The sequence below is a fragment of the Prionailurus viverrinus genome, chromosome E1, assembly GCF_022837055.1.
Source record: "Prionailurus viverrinus isolate Anna chromosome E1, UM_Priviv_1.0, whole genome shotgun sequence".
NCBI classification, from domain to species: domain Eukaryota; kingdom Metazoa; phylum Chordata; class Mammalia; order Carnivora; family Felidae; genus Prionailurus; species Prionailurus viverrinus.
This window is the reverse complement of record NC_062574.1, coordinates 16,363,367-16,381,127: the sequence shown is the minus strand read 5'-3', so window position 1 is coordinate 16,381,127 and position 17,761 is coordinate 16,363,367. Positions and strand designations below refer to the sequence as shown.

The following is a 17,761-nucleotide window of genomic DNA, read 5'->3' as shown; positions in this document are numbered from 1 at the left end:
CAGCTGCCAGAGGCTTTATACTTACGTCTTTTTTGAACCACTATTAACTTGGGACTGAGTCCTTTCAAACTGGTAATTATGAATTTTTTTCTCCTCTGGAAGAAGAAAATGTTGTGTGGATTTATCAAACTTTTTTCTTTCTCCTTTTATACTTTATTTCAGACTTTTTTCCCCTTCTCCTTTTATGGGCAGAGAGTTATGAAATGTGACCAGATAGCATATAACGTAAGAAATTCAGTTTTTTTGTGAGTATAAACATCTTTGATCATGTGGACAAGTATTCTTTGCATAAAGGGGAGGTCAGACTGAGCAGCACTGATGTACTCTAAATATTGAGGTATATTTGGCTTGAAGTAGATTGCTGGTGGAAAGGGAAAAACATGGGAAAAACAATTACCAAATTGTTTTGAACAGCATGAAAGTTATATTTGCTCCAAAAATGAACTGAAAAGCTTATTGTTGAAGAGCATTTTCTGTGTCATTAAACAGGGCATTATGGTAAAAATGTGGAGAGAAGGGAACCCTGGTGCACTGTTGGTGGGAATGTAAATTGGTATAGCCACTGTAGAAAACAGTATGGAGGTTCTTCAAAAAGTTAAAAATAGAAATACCGTATAATCCGATAATTCCATTATTGGGTATTTACCCAAAGAAAATAAAAACACTAATTTGGAAAGATACACACATTCCTATGTTTATTGCAGTGGTATTTACAATAGCCAAGAGATGGAAGCAACCTAAGTGTCCATCAATAGACAAATGGATAAGAAAGATGTGGTGTGTGTGTGTGTGTGTGTGTGTGTGTGTGTATACATATATGTATGTGTATGTATATACACAATGGAATATTACACAGCCATTAGAAAAGGATGCATTTCTGCCATTTGAGACAACATGGGTGGACCTAGAGGGTATTACGCTCAGGGAAATAAGGCAGACTGAGAAAGACAAATACCATAAGTAGAATCTAAACAAACGAACGAATAACTAAACAAATAGCTGAATCAAATCTATAAATACAGAGAACAAACTGATGGTTATCAGAGGGGAGGAGGGTGAGACTTGAGCAAAGTGGGTGAAGTGAATGGCCATACAGGCTTCCAGTTATAGAATGAAAAAGTCATAGGAATAAAATGCACAGCATAAGGAATACAGTCAATGATGTCATAATGGAGATGTATCGGGATAGATGGTAGCTGCACTTGTGGTGAGCACAGCATAATGTATAAACTTGCCAAATCACTGTGTTGTACACCTGAAACTAATGTAACATTTTGTGTCAACTATACACAAAAATCAAAACAAAAATGAAAACCCAGGGCATTATGAGTTAATCATATGACACCAGAAAATCAGAATCTGTTTGAAACAAAAAAAGAATCAAATAGACAGTGTAAAACTGAAAAAAATGCAATATCTGATATTAAGAATAGACAAATTCGTAAATATAGTAGATTTTAAACATGTTTCTCTCCGTATTTGTTGGGTCACAAAGACAAAAATATCAGTAAGGACACAGTGGATTTAAATAACATAAATAAATCAACCTGACCTAATGAACGTGTACAGAATACTGTCCTCATATCTAATTTTCATGCAGAGTCTTTACTAATCTGAAGTGTAGAGGATAGGTAATTTACCACTAGTTACACTTATGGAAGATGTGTCTGGTTCTATTAGCGCTCCTATTACTTTGTTTTTAAAATTATGTATTACAAGCAAAGTAGCAAACCTACAAAAACCTAAAGCGTTGTTATACATTTGCTTATTTCACATTTTAATATCAAGTCTAAACTTATTGTTATGACACTACAAATCCCAGAGTCTGACCCAAGCCTACATTTCTGGTCTTCTCTCCTACTTCACACCTGTACTCCTTGTCCTTTCCCTAAAATATGAACTTTTGGCTATTTTCTGGATTGATTTTCTCCAGTTCCCCTGAAAGTTCCCTGAAACCTCCAGTGTAGTAACCATCACTCTTGCCTTCCCAGGGTTTTTTTTTGTTAATACCATCAATATAATGTTTATCCATTTATGTTGTTAATAGGTTTTTGTGTCTTCTGCTAGAGTGTGAATTATTTGATAATAAGGACAGTGTGGTACCATTTATTTGGAGTTATCTTTATACAAAATGTATTGGCACAGAAAGAGTGCTAGAGGAAGAGAGACTAGGGAGGTTTTTTACAGTTATTTGGAGCAAGGTCTTTCTGGGAGATAAGGGCTCTAGCTAGAGGGATTCTGTGGGAGTGAAAAGGGAGGATGAATATAAGAAACTACAAAAAAAATTACAGGATTGACCATCAGTTAGACGGTAGAACAGAGTGTCCAGAAGAAGGACTCAAAGATATAACTTGGAGGTTTTGAGCCTGGAAAAATAAGAATGATAATGAAAATGGGAAAACTAATTGGAGGAGTGGAGTGTGTGTGTGTGTGTGTGTGTGTGTGTGTGTGTGTGTGTGTTCTCTCTAGGTAGGGAGAGGAGTGTAGATTGGGGATGGTACTTGATGTTACAAGTACCCAATGGGCAGTTGGGAAATAGGCTCTGGAGCTTGGGAGAGAAATCAAGATGATAAAGAGATTTAGGACCTTTGAGATGTTGAAAGCATATGTGGTATATATGATTTTTGAAAATTGAATTGATATTGTTTCCTGGCATAATTTAATTGCTTAGAGCTGGAGCCAGAAATTCAACTAGAATATATATATATATATATATATATATATATATATATATATAACAGAATGCATATATAAATGAGCAGATGGGTGGGTTTTTGTTTTCTTGTTTTGTTTTGTTTTTGTTTTTACCTCCAAAGTGAATGTACTTCTGGTTTTGCACTGAGATGTTTTCTTTAAGTAATGCTGGAAGTTCAGATATTCATTCTCAGTCCATCGTTCATGCTTTAAGAATACTATTGATTGTCAAATGTGCATTAATAAATGTGCTTTTGGTCTTACCTGATCTTGTACACTAAGGAGTTGATTGGACCTCTTCCTCTTTTTCTCATTCTCTTTTAATCTGAGTGCTGCCTGATTTAAAAGGAAAGCAAAAAGGTAAAACTGTTCTCAAACAGAATATTTACTTCTACCTGAGTCAGGGGTTTGCTTTAGTAAATTGAAATATAGCCTGATATAAAATCTGACCTTTAGGAGCTGTGCAGTTGTGTATTTTGTAATGTGGCAATAGACTTACGTGAAGGTTGAGAATCAAACATTAATCACTACTTCAGGATTTGGTCCCTAAATCTTCAGGTCTGATGTTTAGAAATTAGATGTGCTTTTTCTTCTTTTTTCTAATTAAATCAGGCGGTAGAGGATGGGAAAATACCTTAAAAGAAAGAAGGAAAATGCAGTTCAAAAGTTGTGTGGGAGATCCTGTTGACCAACTGAAACAAAACTGAAAACAGACACAGGACTGTGTAATTTAGTTTAACTTTGTAGAACCATATCATTAGCAAATATATATTCAGTGGGAGTGGTGAAGGAAATAGATTTTCATAAGATAAAGTTGCTGAGAATACAAAGACTAAGTTCAGTTAAGATTTGGTCAAAGTGAGGGAAATTGTTTTCAAGAGCAACCTCTGTTTTTTCCACTCATTTGATTCAGATGTTCCACTTAAAATTTTTTAGGAGCCCTGTGCTCATTAGCTTTTAAAAATATCTCAGGGAGTGCAAGATTATCACTTCATAAGTCACTATCTATAAAGAAATTATTCACGGATGTCAAAGTTGTGAGAACTTCTCACTATCCTTTGAAGTAGTTTTATTAAAGAAATAACAGTAAGCTCCAAATTTAAAAATAGAGTAGAAATTGCCTATCTCTATTCCTACACTCTAAAATGCTCGTCCTAATAAAAAAATACATTGCAGTTGTTTTCTGTGAATGATTTATAGGGTTCTTGTATGATACAGTTTGATAGTTTGTAGTTTGGCCTACTGAGGCAAGTTAAAAAAAAAAAATCTTGGTATGTTTAAGTCTTAACACTAAAGCATTGATTGTATTTTTTCTATTGACTTTCTGCTTATGACGTAAGAGTGAGTCATTCATGAGTGTCCCATTTTTGAATGAAGAGTTGAATGTCTTTAAGTACCTCTCCTCCCCCAACAGAACTAGATCTCTCTGTAGTGAGAACGGTAATAGGGACTGGTTCCTTGGTAAAGATGAATTGAGTGTCTTAAAGCATATGAAAGTTTGTTGTTAGACAAATGAAGGAGGTTAATGGGTATGAGTTGATCGTTCTATCACAACACTTAGCTACCTGTTAACAATAAGTAGTGATCACAATTTGTATTACTGGACATATTCCTAATGGTTACGCTTTTAGGCTTATTTTTTGATACAAGTAAAGGAATGAGAGCATTATAGGGTTTATGGTTCATTGCATTCAGTTTTTTCTGAGCATAGAAAGCTCTGGATTAGTAAGTAAGGATTTTTTTTTTTTTTTTAAGTTTTCAAAACTTTATTTAATCTCTGTACCCAACACTGGTCTTGAACTCATGACTCCAAGATCAAGAGGTACACACTCTTCTGACTAAGCCAGCCAGATGCCTGGGTAGGTAGGTTTAAAAGCAAACTTTATACCTGTTTTCTTTCTTTGCCATTTCTCCTTATGAGTAGAGGAAGTAATCTAAATCAGTGGTTTTCAGACTGAGGTATGTGTGGGGAGAAGGAAGAGACCTGTTTGTTTTGATAACTTTAAAGGAAATAAATTTTCCAGGCCTTCCATACCTACTCTTTCCTAGAAAAATTGAAAGAGATGCTTGCTGTGGGGGTTCAATCACATATCCTCTTCTCCCTCTTGATTGAACATAGGCATACTTTTCTACCCATGTGAAGCACACTGTGGTATGTTTTGGGTTTTGTTTTGTTTTTTAATGTTCATCTATACCTGAGAAAGAGACAGTGCCTGAGCTGGGATGGGGCAAAGAGAGACAGAGACAGAATCCAAAGTAGGTTCCAGGCTCTGAGCTGTCAGCACAGAGCCTAAGGCAGGGCTTGATCAAACTCATTAGCTGTGAGATCATGACCTGAGCCGAAGTCTGTCACTCCACCAACTGAACCACCCAGGCACCCCACACTACGGTATGTTGACTCAGTTTTACAAACTTCTAGGGCACCAAAACAAAAGTGACTTTTGGTGATTACTTTAATGGTATTATAAAAGCATCAATCCAGGGATGCCTGGGTGGCTCAGTCGGTTGAGCGTCCAACTTCAGCTCAGGTCATGATCATGCTGCTCGTGGTTTGAGCCCCTGTGGGGCTCTGTGCTAACAACTTGGAGTCTGGAGCCTGCTTTGGGTTCTGTGTCTCCCTGTCTCTCTCCCCCACCCCTGCTCACGCTCTGTCTCTCTCTTTCTCTCAAAAATAAACATACATACATATGTACATACATACATACATACATACATACATACATACATAAAGCATCACTCCAAACTTCTTATTAAAAGATATTTTAAGGGGCACCTGGGTGGCTTAGTCGGTTAAGTGTCTGACTTCTGCTCAAGTTGTGATCTCACGGTTTGTGAGTCTGAGCCCTGCATCCAGTTCTGTGCTGACAGTTCAGAGCCTGGAGCCTGCTTCAGATTCTGTGTCTCCCTCTCTCTCTGACCCACCCCTGCTCACACTCTATCTCTCTCTCTCTCAAAAATAAATAAACATTAAAAAATCTTATTTTTAATAAGAAATTTTTTGAAAGATATTTTTAGTAATTATTACCTGTTCCATTTATTGTTTATCAAAATTTATAATTTTGCCTTTCTGATGAGTTTTATGCCAGTAGTTATTGTAATAATTGAATCTAGAAGACAAAAATTAATACTTAGGACATTTAAGTCATTGAAAATTAAGGAGGGGCGCCTGGGTGGCTCAGTTGGTTGAGCATCCAACTTCGGCTCAGGTCATGATTATGTGTCTCTTGGGTTCGAGCCCCATGTCGGGCTCTGTGCTGACAGCTCAGAGCCTGGAGCCTGCTTCAGATTTTGTGTCTTCCTCTCTCTCTGCCCCTAACCTGCTCAAGCTCTGTCTGTCTCTCTCTCAAAAATAAATAAACATTAAAAAAGATGTTAAGGAAAATTTTAATACACATACATACATATTTATAGACTGAAGTGTTATAGGATGATCAGTGAAAGACTTTGAACCAAGCAAGTATATCACGCTCAAATAATCTATGGATGAAGTGGAATGGAAATAAAAGCTCAAATAGAAAAAGGGAAGATGTAAAATTCCCGATGTTAAAGAAATGTTCACACAATTTTTTAAAAGGGATTCCAGGAATTAAATCTATATTTTTATTTATTTGGATACAGTGTAAAAGTTTTATTTAAAAATATAAAAATTTAGGGGCACCTGGGTAGCTCAGTTGATTAAGTATCTGACTTCAGCTCAGGTCACGATCTCGCAGTTTGTGAGTTTGAGCCCCACATCGGGCTCTGTGCTGTCAGCACAGAGCCTGGAGCCTGCTTTGGATTCTGTGTCTCCCTCTCTGTCTGCCCCTCCTGTGCTCATACTGTCTCTCTCTCTCTCTCTCTCTCTCTCTCTCTCTCTTTCTCTCTCAAAAATAAATAAGCATTAAAAAATACTTTAAAAAATATAAAAATATATGCTATCCAGGAAATTACATTGTTTGCAACTATTTGAACTTACGATGAAAACTTTTATTTCTTTTAAATTTTTTTTAATGTTTATTTTAAGAGGTGGAGGAGGGGCAGAGAGAGGGAGACACAGAATCCGAAGTAGGCTCCAGGCTCTGAGCTGTCAGCACAGAGCCCCATGCAGAGCTGGAACTCATGAACTGTGAGATCATGACCTGAACTGAAGTTGGATGCTTAACCAACTGAGCCACCCAGTGTGCCCCAAGATGAAAACTTTTAGATATCAACTTAAAAATATGTGAAGTGTGGGGTACCTGGGTGACTCAAATGGTTGAACAGCTGACTTTGGCACAGGTCATGATCTCATGGTTCATGGGTTCAAGCCCTGCATCAGGCTCTGCGCTGACAGTTTCCTCTCTGTGCCCTCCCCCCACTTGCGCTTTCTCTCTCTCTCGAAATTAAACTTTAAAAAATGTTTTAAAAATATGTGAAGTGTTGTATGATTTTTCCAAATTATTTTGTTTTGAATAAACAAGTTTGAAGGGTTTAGATAGCCCCCTGAGAGACGAATGGATAATAGAGGCTTGCTTATTTATGATTGTTAATAAGTTGGACAAATAACAGATCCTTTATACTATTAGTATGGTGCTTTATTGCTTTGAGGCATGCCAATAATGAATGTTCTACTCCCCAAATTAAAATTTTTTTTGACTGGATAAAGATATTGTTCTGAAGTCTGATATTTAATCCTTTAGTCTATGTTGAGCCACATGACATCCACTTAAAAAAAAAAAAGCACATGTATTACTGAATCTGGAAGTAGCTGCAGCTGTCAGTAACATCAGGCTTATCTCCAGATGAATGGCTGTTCTCTATTACAGGGAACTCTAGCTTTGTATAGGTAGGTTTTTGTTGAGGAAAAGATCAAGATGACAGGATCTGAACCAGCTACTCAGTAAAGATTACTCATTATATAGAGTCTTTGACATTTAGTGTTGGAAAAATAAATGTTAAGTTTAACACAGATAACAAATAATGCTTATTTGTGGCATCTTGCAAAAAAATTCTTAAGTTATTCATAATTCAGTTGATATCTTAATTTGCTTCCAGTTTTTTGATGATTAAAAAAATTTTTTTAGGGGCGCCTGGGTGGCGCAGTCGGTTAAGCGTCCGACTTCAGCCAGGTCACGATCTCGCGGTCCGTGAGTTTGAGCCCCGCGTCAGGCTCTGGGCTGATGGCTCAGAGCCTGGAGCCTGTTTCTGATTCTGTGTCTCCCTCTCTCTCTGCCCCTCCCCCGTTCATGCTCTGTCTCTCTCTGTCCCAAAAATAAATAAACGTTGAAAAAAAAAAAAGATATTTAAAAAAAAAATTTTTTTTTAATGTTTATATTTGAGAGAGAGAGAGAATGTGAGCGCAAGTGGGGGAGGAGCAGAGAGAGCCAGAGACAGAATCTGATGCAGGTTCCAGGTTCTGAGCTGTCAGCACAGAGCCCAACATGGGGCTGAAACTCACTAGCCGTGAGATCATGCCCTGAGCCAAAGTTGGACACTTAGTCGGTCACCCTTAAAGAAATAATTTCTAAACTGAACTTTGAAATTGGTGAATAAAAACTTTATGATATTCTAAAGATGGGAGAGATTTATCTGTTTTTTTTGTCTTGCAAGTAAAAGTTACTTTGCTACTATTCACATTGGAGGGCTCCTATGAGTTTAGAAATAGGTAGATTCAGTAGATATCACAACTCATAAGTTGTTTTCTGAGAATAGTTTATTATAGACTCAAAGAAAATGTGCTTTTATAAGATTTCGTCAAGAAAAGGATATTCTGTATATAGCTTTCTATTACTGATTTCTATGTAATTCCATCATGTCAAAGAATACACCTGGTATGATTTCAGTTCTTTTACATTTGTTAAGTTTGTTTTACAACCCAGGATATTGTCTGTCTTGATGAATGTTCCATTTCTACTTGAAAAGAGTGTTTATGCTGCTGTTGTTGGGTGGGATATGCTATAAATATCATTTAGATTTTGTTGGTGATGGAGTTGAATTGTAATGTTGTCTTGGTCAAGTGACCCTTTTATCATTATGTGATATCCCTCTTTATCCCTGGCACTTTTTCTTGTTCTAAAGTCTACTTTATCTGATATTAATAAAGCCCTTCCATTTTCCCATCTGATTTGTGTTTGCATAGTATATCTTTTTCCATTCTTTTACTTTTAACTTGCTTATACCATTATATTTAAAGTGAGTTTCTTATGGACAGCATGTTAATTGGCTCTTGTTTAATCATTTGACAATTTGCCTTTTAGCTAGTGTGTTTATACCATTTACATTGGACATAATTGTTGATATGTTTGGATTTAAGCCTAGTTTTAAAATTATTTTTCTGTTTATCCCTTTTTTATTTTTTAATTCTGCTTCCTCTTTCCTGCCTTCTGTGGGATTCTTTGAGTGTTTAGTATTTTATCTATTGTGTGGTTTTTGTTTTGTTTTTTTACTATAGCTCCTTTGTATTGTTTGTTTTGGTAGTTGCTCTAGGATTACAATTTACAGCTTAACTTTTCCAGTTCTACCTAGGATTGGCATTTTGCCACTTCAGGAGGAATGCATAGATCTTACCACCGCATCTTTACCCTCCCCCACTTTATATTGTAGTTGTCATATGTATTATGTGTATATACATTGAAAACGCCACCAGACAATGTTATGATTTTTTCTTTCAACTGTTGTACATAAAGAACTTAAGAGAAAAAAATAGTTTATTTTATTTACCCAGATATTTACCATTTGTGTTGTTTCATTCTGGAAATCCCAAGTTTCTCTCTGGTATCATTTCTTATTAGCCTGAAGAACTTTCTTTAACGTTTCTTTTTTTCTTTTTTCTTTTGTTTAAATGCTTATTTATTTTTGAGAGAGAGAGAAAGATACAGAGTGTGAACAGGGAGGGGCAGAGAGAGAGGGAGACACAGAATCCGAAGCAGGCTCCAGGCTCTGAGCTGTTGGCACAGAACCCAATGCCCGGCTTGAAGTCACAAACTGTGAGATCATGACCTGAGCCAAGGTCGGAGGCTTAACCGACTGAACCACCCAGGCCCCCATGCATTTCCTGGTTCTCTGAATGTCAAATAATGTTGGGGTATAGGCTTGACGTTTTGGATCTTACATTATGAAATCTGAACCTTGTTTAAATTTTATTTTAAAAAATGTTGATTTGTTTGTTTTAGCAGTGAGTGACCCAGTTGCATTCAGTTGTACGTTTTGACTTGCCTCCTGTGTGCTGTGATTGAATGTCAATTTTCAAAGCCTTTGTGGTTCTGTTCAGATCTATTCTGTGTACTTACCTCCCATGGACCAGTGTGGGACCAGGGAAGTGGTCTGTTTTGTAATTCAGTTCTCAGTGCCTTTGGTATGCTTTTTAGGGGCATGCCCACTCATGTGCTGTTCAGGATTGAGCCCAGGGATTCATAGACAACTTTATGGGATCCCTTTCTTAAGGTCCCTCCTCTATACAGTACTACCAACAGCCCCTAGTTTCTAAGGTCTCCCAGTATAGATGATAAATAAAGACATGAAAGGATATGCAGTATCATTCATTGTCAGGGAAATTACAAATTAAAACCACAATGAGATCCCACAGCACACCTACTAGAATACTTAAAGCGAAAAAGTCTGACCAGTTGCTTGAGCAGTTTGTTAGGTGAGAATGAAGAACAACTGGAACATTCATGCATGGCTGGTAGGAATGTGAAATGGTCAGCCACTTTGGAAAACAGTTTGATAGTTTCTCATAAAGTTAAACTTATATATGCTGTATGACTCAGCGATGCCACTCCTAGATATTTATCCAAAAAACATGCAATTATATGCCCACAGTAAGGTCTATACACAACTCTTCATAATAAGCAAAAACTGAAAACAACTCAAATACCCATCATGTGAATGGATAAACAAATTGTACTACATCCTTGCAGTGGAATACATAGTATAATAAAAAGGAGAATTTATATATGCAACAATATAAATGATTCTCAAAGGCATTGTGCTGAGTGAAAGAAGTCTGATACAAAAGGCTTTACACTATATGATTTCATTTATATGACATTCTGGAGAAGACAAAAATATAGGCAAAGAAATTAGATTGGTGCTGAGAGAAGGGAACTTTCTGGGATGATACAAATGTTCTGTATCTTAATTGTGGTGGAGTATACAGTTACATGAATGTGTACATTCATATCCTTAATGAATGTACACATTCATGTAACTGTATACTTAAAAGGGATGAATTTTCCAGTATATAAACCATACCTCAATAAACCTAACCTTAAAAAAAAAAACAACAACTGTAAAGGAGCGTGTTGGTTAGAGAGATTGTCAAAATTGTTTTGAATCAGTTAACTTGTACTTGAGTATAGAGGAACTGAGAAACTGTATGTTTCAAAGAGTAGAATTTAAAGTATCATGCAAAAAGATTTGTCTCCATATGCTGTTTTATAGCCTTTTTTTGTTATTACATGGTAAATATCATTCCCATAAATGTGTGTCTGCCACACCTTAACTAGAAGCATAGTAGCCCATTTTATATGATAATTTATGAATTGATCCACCACTTTTGAGTATTCACGTTGTTTCCAGTGTTATTCTCCTTCAATTTGTTTATTTTTATTTTTTTTTCAGTTTATTTATTTTGAGACAGAGAAATAGAGCATAAGCAGGGGAGGGGCAGAGAGAGAGAAGGAGAGAGAGAATCTCAAGCAAGCTCTGCTCTGTCAGCACAGAGCCCAACACAGGGCTTGAACTCGCAAAGTGTGAGATTGTGACCTGAGCCAAAATCAAGAGTTGGATGCTTAACTGATGGAGCCACCCGGATGCCCCTCTCCTTCAGTTTAAACACTACAGTCCTCATTCCCCATAGCAATTATCTTGGAATAAATTCCTGGAAAAGACATTTCTGTGTTAAGGTTGTGCCTATTTTGAAGATTCTATACACATAATTATTCATTTGTTACCCAGGAATGTTCTATACTCCCTTTATTTTTATGGATTTTTTTTTTCTTAGTTTCTTTTTTAAATGGTTGTAAAGGTAGTTTTTTTTTTTAATTTTTTTTTTTCAACGTTTATTTATTTTTGGGACAGAGAGAGACAGAGCATGAACGGGGGAGGGGCAGAGAGAGAGGGAGACACAGAATCGGAAACAGGCTCCAGGTTGTAAAGGTAGTTTTTGAATCAACAAATATTGTACAATTGTTAGCTAGTTAAATCTATCATTTTTTTCCTTTTATGCTTTCCTACTACTTTGCTGTCATACTTAGACTTTCCTAATCCTGAAAGTATAAAAATATTTATGTTAACTTCTAGTTTTGTCTGTGGTTTCACTTTTACATCAAATTCCATATGAGTTTAAGAGTTTATTTGGTATGATATGAGCTAAACTCACCTATATTTTTTGTCACATAGTTGATCAGTTGTTCATGTAACAGTTGCCAACTAATTCATTCCCCACTGGTTTTAAATGTGTCTTTAATCACGTTGCAAATTCTTTTGTTTCTGTTACTGGGCTTTCTAATTTGTTCCATTGGTCCATTTATTTTGATCTTAATGCACTGCTTTAGTAACTATAGTTTTATGATATCTTAATATGTGGCAATACAAGTCCCTATTATCATTCTTATTTTTTAAGGTTTTTGGATGTTGTCATCCATTTATTTTTTCAGATTCTAAATCATTTTGTTCAGTCCCAATAAGAATCTATTTTTCTGAGTAATATTTGTAAATTAATTTCAGGGAAATTGATATCTGTATAAGCCTCCTATCTAGAAGTGTGAAATCTACATCCCTCAGTAAAATTTTACATTAACTTATTGATTATGTATTTAATTACATTTAATCCTATATGTATTATGGGTTTTGTTGCTGAAATCTTTTTTTTTCCATTATATTTTCTGATTATTGCTAAAATATGGGAAAGGAATTTATTTTTGAATTTTTTAAATGTAGTATAGTCATCCTTTTATTTCCAATACTATTTTACATGGCTTTCTGTTAGTGTCTTATCAAAGGAACATTTGGGGAATGTATGCCAAGATTTAATTCATATTTTGTGTTTCCACTAGATTCTATGCTGTGAAGCTAACATTAACTTGACAAAGATGTGTTACAGTTAGGTACATTCACTGTAATATTTTCTCAAATCTATGGGACCTACAAAAATAATTTTGTCTCCGTGAATCTGACCTTTAGTTTTGGATTGTTTTTAGTGTTATATGATTTTTAAAAATGGCTATAGTGTGTGCTTTGTGGGATTGGACGCTGCTGGATATAGTTTCTTTTCTTGAAGTCTTATTTTAATTTTTATTTACTTTTTAAAAAATTTTATTTTGGGGGGCACCTGGGTGGCTCAGTCGGTTAAGCATCCAACTTCAGCTCAGGTCATGATCTCACGGTACGTGGGTTCAAGCCCTGCATTGGGCTCTGTTCTGACAGCTCAAAGCCTGGAGCCTGCTTCAGATTCTATGTCTCCCTCTCTTTCTCTCCCCCTCCCCTGCTCATGCTCTGTCTCTCTCTGTCTCAAAAAATAAACTTTTTTGGAGCGCCTGGGTGGCTCAGTCGGTTGATCATGACTTCAGCTCAGGTCATGATCTTACACTCTGTGAGTTCAAGCCCCGCGTCGGGCTCTGTGCTGACAGCTTGGAGCCTGGAGCCTGCTTCGGATTCTGTGACTCCTTCTCTCTCTGCCCCTCTGCCTCTCACTCTGTCTCTTTTTAAAAAATAAATAAACATTTAAAAAAATTAAAAAAAATAAAAATAAAAAAATAAACTTTTTAAATGTTTATTAAACATTAGAGAGAGAGAGAAAGCTCACGCATGTACATAAGCAGGGGAGGGGCAGAGAGAGAGGGGGACAGAGGATGTGAAGCTGACTCTCTGCTGATAGCAGCAAGCCCAATGTGGAGCTTAAACTCATGAGCCATGAGATCATGACCTGAGCCAATGTTGGACACTCAACGACTGAGCCACTCAGGTGCTCCGAAGTCTTATTTCTTAAAGACTTCTGTCCTTACCCTCCACCCCCCACTCCAGGAATATATTTGTATGTGTCATTGATTGGCACTGGCTAATTACAGTACTATTAAAGTTAAGTGTAAAAAGCTGATTAGATAATACTCCAAAATATTACTGTAAACATGGTCTTGTTGTTGCTCTTAGCTAGTATTTCTTAAATTGCTACTGAAGTAAGACAATTAAGGGACAGACAAAAGAATGCCAGAACTCAAGCCTGGTGATTATAGTGTTGTAAGCAGTCTACTTCACTGCCTTCTGGCATAATTCAAGTGTGAGTTGGCCATGTTTGCAATTTAACACAGCCAGTAAGTTTTACATATGCAAAAAAAAAACTTGTATTAGTCGTACTTGCATTCTTCTGAAATTGTTATTTTTATGTGTTCTGTGTTCTGCTTCCTCACCAAGACTTTAAACTCTGAATGAAGGTATGTCTCTTAGGATGCCTGGGTTGCTTAGTTGGTTGAGCATCAAACTTCGCATGGGATCATGATCTCACGGTGTATGAGTTCGGTTTGTGAATTCCAGCCCCAAATTGGGCTCGCTGATGTCAGCACAGATCCTGCTTTGGATCCTCTGTGCCCCCTTCTCTCTGTACTTCCCCCACTCATACTCTCTCTCTCTCTCAAAAACAAACATTAAAAATCATAAAAAAATAAATAATAAACATTAAGAAAAAAAGGTATGTCTCTTATTTATAAATCCATATAATCTTAGTATAATGTCTTACACACAATGACCATTGTACTATGACCAATATGGTAGTAAGAATTGGAAAAGATTTGGGCCCCTGGGTGGCTCAGTCGGTTAAGCATCCAACTTCAGGTCAGGTCATGATCTCGTGGTTCGTGGGTTTGAGCCCTGCATGGGGTTCCATGTTGACAGCTCAGAGCCTGGAGCCTGCTTCGAATTCTGTGTCTCCCTCTCTCACTCTGCCCCTCCCCCACTCATGTTCTGTCTCTCTCCCTCTCTCTCAAAAATAAATGAACATTAAAAAAAAATTTTAAAAGAATTGGTAAAGATTAATAAATATTATGTATGGTGAATGGTACGTGTATGTCCACATGTGTACATACAAATGAGAGTTAACCAAAGATAATCATAGATGCCAGACCCAAAGTGAGTACCAAGATGCTGGATAATAAGCAGAAGCCAAAAGATGGATACGTTGCCTTCTAAGAAAAAGGTTAAGACCAAGTTACTGGGCTTGTGGTGGTTATGAACTTGCATATATTCTAGGAAGACAAGTCTGTTGGATATCTCTACATAGATATTCAATGGGCATTCAATTTTAATACATTCAAAACAGTAATCTTAATTAGCTACTTAGTTTCATTCCTTCAACACATGTTTACTGAAAGACCACTGTTTGCCAGATACTCTTCTAGTATTTGGACTGTCCATCAGTGAATGTAGCAGCTATCTCTGCTCTTATGTTGTTTATAATCTAGCAGGGAGAAATAGGCAGTAAATAATAAACCTAATAGGTAAATTGTTAAGTACTGTAGAAAAAAAAGAAAAAAGTACAAAAGGGTGAGGGGAATTGCAAGCATTGGTGGGATGGGCTTGGGGATAGTAGTGGGGAAAAAGTAAGTAGCAACTTTAAATGGGGAAGTCAGGGCAAGCCTCACTGTCAAGTTGAAATTGGAGCAAAGACCTGGAGGTAAGGGCGTTAGTCAAGCACAGCTATCTGGGAGAGAACATACCAGGCAAAGGGAAGAGTTAGAGCAGAGACCCAAATTCAGGAGGTACCTAGTGTGTCCACTGAACAGCAGAGAGGCCATTGTGGTGGATGCAGAGTGATGGAGAGAGTATGAAAGGAGGTTAAAGGGGGAAGGGAAATGGTGGAAGACATCATGTAGGGCCGTGGGCTGCTGTAAAGACTTTGGCTTTTAGTCTGAGTGAAAAGGGGAGTAGACATTTGAGTAGACATTTCTTCAAAGAAAATATACATATACAATAAGTATATGAAGAGATGCTCAATATCACTAATCATCAGGGAAAAGCAAATCATAACCACAATGACTTATCACCTTATACTTCTTTGGGTTGGTCACTATTGAAAAAAGACAAAATAGCAAATGTTGGTGAGGATGTGGAGAATTGGAACCATGCATGGTTGGAATATAAAAATAGTGCAGCTGCTATAGGAAATGGTATGGAGCTTCCTCAAAAAGTTAGAAATAGAATTACCATATGATTCAGCAATCCTACTTCTAAGTATATATACAAAAGAATTGAAAGCAGGATCTTGAAAAGATAATTGCACACCCATGTTCACTGCAACATTGTTTACAGTTGCCAAGAGACAACCTAAATGTCCACTGACAGTTGAATGGATACAGAAAATGTGGTATACACATACAATGGAATATTATTCTGCCCCAAAACAGAAAGAAACCACATCTGGTAAAGGACTGTTACCCAAAATATATGAAGAAATCTTAAAACTCCACAATAAGAAAATAACCTGATTGAAAAATGGGCCAAAGACCTTAACAGATACCTCAACAACAAAGTTAAACGGGTGGCAAATAAACATGCAAAGATGCTCCATATTGTATGTCATCAGGGAAATGCAAATGAAACCAATAGGTTACCACTACGCCCCTAGCAGAATGGCCAAAATCCAGAACACTGACAACAACTAATGCTGACAAAGATGTAGAGCAACAGGAATTCTCTTTCATTGTTGGTAGGGGGATGCAAAATGGTACAACCACTTCAGAAGACAGTGTGATTGTTTCTGAAAAACTAAACATACTTACTATATGATCCAGCAACCATGCTCCTTGGTATTTACCCAAAGGAGTTGAAAACTTACGTCCACACAAAAGTCTGCACACAGATGTTTACAGTGGCTTTAGTCATAATTGCCAGAACTTGGAAGCAATGGGGCAGCTGGGTGGCTCAGTTGGTTGAGCATCCAACTCTTGGTTTCGGCTCAGGTCACTATCTCATGGTTGTGAGGTTGAGCCCACATCAGGCTCTATGCTGGGCATGGAACCTGCTTGGGATTCTCTCTCTTCTTCTCTCTCTCTCTGTCCCTCCTCCACTTGCACTTTCTCTCTCTCTCTCTCTCTCTCCATCTCCCTCTCTCAAAATAAACAAACATTTAAAAAGTTTCCAAAAAAGTTGGAAGCGACCAACACACACTTCAGTAGGTGATCGGGTAAAATAAACTGTGGTACATTCATACAATGGCATATTATTCAGTACTAAAAAGAAAACTATCAAGTCATGAAAAGACATGAAGAGGCCTTAAATACCTACTGCTAAATGGAAGGAACCAATCTGAAAAGGCTACATACTATATGACTCCAACTATATGACATTCTGGAACAGGCAAAACCATACAGAAATAGTAAAAACATTAGTAGTTGCCAGAGGTTAAGGAAGAGGAAGGGATAAATACATGGAGCACAATGAATTTTTTTTTAATGTTTGTTTATTTTGAGAGAGAGACAGAGCATGAGCGAGGAAGGGGCAGAGAGAGAGAGGGAGACACAGAATCTGAAGCAGGCTCCAGGCTCTGAGCTGTCAGCACAGAGCCCAACATGGGGCTCAAACTCACGAACCATGAGATCATGACCTGAGCCAAAGTCAGACGCTCAACCGACTAAGCCACCCAGGTGCCCCGGAGCACAGTGAATTTTTAGGGCAGTGAAACTACACTATATGATACTGGAATGATGGAAACATGTCATTAGACATCTGTCAAAACCCTTAGAATATACAATACCAAGAGTGAACCCTAATGTAATTTATGGACTTTGAGTGGTAAGGAAGTGTGAACAATGTAGGTTTATCAGTTGTAACAAATGTACCACTCTAGTGCAGATGTTGATAAGGAGAGACTCCATTCTTGTGAATGGGCAGGAGGTATATGGCAGATCTCTGTACCTTCTGCTCAGTTTTGTTGTAAACCTAAAACTGCCCTAAAAAATAAAGTCTATTTTTAAAAATCGAGTGACAGGAATGATAAGGTAATAAGCTTTCTACGGAATGAGTGAGTGGGCTTATATGGGTGTAGAAGTGGTGAAAGTAGTTGGCTATGGATGCCTCTTCCCCTTTTTACTTCCCTCTCCCACTGAACACATTTTGA

General features: G+C 37.1%; 1 protein-coding gene across 4 annotated transcripts in view; it reads left to right on the top strand.

Annotated features, from left to right (window-relative positions):
• The window catches only part of CPD (carboxypeptidase D), an 80,264-nt gene that overhangs the window by 12,638 nt on the left and 49,865 nt on the right, over positions 1-17,761 (top strand). The window lies entirely within an intron of this gene.